General features: G+C 37.4%; 1 protein-coding gene across 2 annotated transcripts in view; it reads left to right on the plus strand.

Moving 5' to 3' along the window:
- Nucleotides 1–2500, plus strand: part of abcc8b (ATP-binding cassette, sub-family C (CFTR/MRP), member 8b) — a 76364-nt gene that overhangs the window by 69867 nt on the left and 3997 nt on the right. The gene's annotated exons all lie outside the window — the stretch shown is intronic.

Genomic DNA, 2500 nt, shown 5'->3' on the forward strand with positions numbered 1-2500 from the left:
ATTGGGCGGGTTTTGAGTAGCAATTGGACGGGTTTTGAGTAGCAATTGGGTGGGTTTTGAGTAGCAATTGGACGGGTTTTGAGTAGCAATTGGGTGGGTTTTGAGTAGCAATTGGACGGGTTTTGAGTAGCAATTGGGTGGGTTTTGAGTAGCAATTGGGTGGGTTTTGACTAGCAATTGGGTGGGTTTTGAGTAGCAATTGGGCGGGTTTTGACTAGCAATTGGGTGGGTTTTGAGTAGCAATTGGGCGGGTTTGGTTTTGAGTAGCAATTGGGTGGGTTTTGACTAGCAATTGGGTGGGTTTTGAGTAGCAATTGGGTGGGTTTTGAGTAGCAATTGGGTGGGTTTTGACTAGCAATTGGGTGGGTTTTGAGTAGCAATTGGGTGGGTTTTGACTAGCAATTGGGTGGGTTTTGAGTAGCAATTGGGTGGGTTTTGAGTAGCAATTGGGCGGGTTTGGTTTTGAGTAGCAATTGGGTGGGTTTTGAGTAGCAATTGGGTGGGTTTTGACTAGCAATTGGGTGGGTTTTGAGTAGCAATTGGGTGGGTTTTGAGTAGCAATTGGGTGGGTTTTGAGTAGCAATTGGGTGGGTTTTGAGTAGCAATTGGACGGGTTTTGAGTGGGTGGGTTTTGAGTAGCAATTGGGTGGGTTTTGAGTAGCAATTGGGTGGATTTTGAGTACCAACTGGGCGGGTTTTGAGTAGCAATTGGGTTGATTCAATTACTATTGATTCACATGGCTTTACGATCCTACATCGGCATCAAAACACAACGAAAACACAGCAAATCCAACGCATTTATGCAGTTCGCCATTATTTGTATAGACGGAGATTACAAACGAGCAGCAGCTGTTAGCTCCATTGGCTGCTGTTTCAACAATGGCGGATCTCCAGTTTGTGTTGGTCTTGTTGACTCCGCCCCCAGCGCCTGACGGAATCGGGTCTTACTTCTAGCCGTTCTAGCCCAGCAATGTTTTAGAGCTACTTAAGAACATAGTTTCCAAGTCCGCGTATAACACGTGACTTTGGGCTTTCTTTTTTTGGCAAGTCGCATTAAAAAAATCACGAGTTGCAGGTTGCAGTTTTTTAGGCTTATTTTAAAAAATAATCCTGAAAGGAGCCCAGCTAGGGAACTTTCAATGTGATCGGCACTAAGTTTGTGTAGTTGCAGAGAAAGTTTCAGGCTTGCAGCCGACAAATTGTGTTGTGGATTTAGCTGTGTGATTAGCCATGGTTCTGTGTGTTGTAAAGGGCTGTGAGAGTAAGACGAAGGTGTAACTACCAACATGTTTCACAGAATACCAATGAATCATTGCGCCGCTGCAGCCATGGTACGGCCGCGAAGATCCGCCACTATTACGCAGGAATGAGAAAGTAGTTCCTAGCCATATAGGTGTAGAAAATCACAACTTTTCATTTTCAGTTGGTCTTAGCACACGATGTAACTGTAGAAGAGTCAAGTTTTAAATAAGAAAAATATTGAAATTGGTCATTTTTTGAATGAGATGCTAATGGCCTGATCAGAATCAATGATGTATGCTAAGCTATGCTAAAAGTGCTACCGCCAGATACAAAGATCGGCTGAATGGATTCAAAAACGGTGAAACTCAACTATTTAACTCTAGGGGACTTGTAAAATGAGCCTATTTTCAAAAAAAGTGAAGAGTTCCTTTAAAACACATACAGGAGCGTTTCGATTCGATACTGAATGATTCAGTGTGTTTGAATGAATCAGTTGAGTAAATGATTCAATGCTTCATTCATTAAGGCAGTCACTTGTTTTGTTACAAAATAAAACTAGGGCTGCCACTAACGACTATTTTAATAGTGATTAATCTATCGACTAATTTATCGATTAATCGATTTATCTATCGACTAATTTATCGATGAATCAATTAACCTATTGGCTGATTTATCGCTTAATCTATTTACTAATTTAGTGATCAATTGATTAAACTATCGACTAATTTATCGTTTAATCTATTGATTTATTTATCGATTAATCTATTGACTAATTTATCGATTAATCTATTGACTAGTTTATTGATTAATCTATCGACTAATTTATCACTTAATCTATTGACTAATTTATCGATTAATCTATCAACTAATTTATCGCTTAATCTATCGACTAATTTATCACTTAATCTATTGACTAATTTATCGATTAATCGTTTGACTAATTTATCGCTTAATCTATCGACTAATTTATCGCTTAATCTATTGACAAATTTATTGATTAATCAATTAATCTATTGACTAATTTATCGCTTAATCTATTGACTAATGTATCGATTAATCAATTAATCTATTGACTAGTTTATTGATTAATCTATCGACTAATTAATCATTTAATCGATTGATCTATTGACAAATTTATTGATTAATCTATTGACTAATTTATCGCTTAATCTATTGACAAATTTATCGCTTAATCGATTGACTAATTTATCGCTTAATCTATCGACTAATTTATCGATTAATCTATCGACTAATTTAT

This window comes from Gobio gobio (assembly GCF_949357685.1).
Source record: "Gobio gobio genome assembly, chromosome: 9".
Lineage (NCBI taxonomy): Eukaryota > Metazoa > Chordata > Actinopteri > Cypriniformes > Gobionidae > Gobio > Gobio gobio.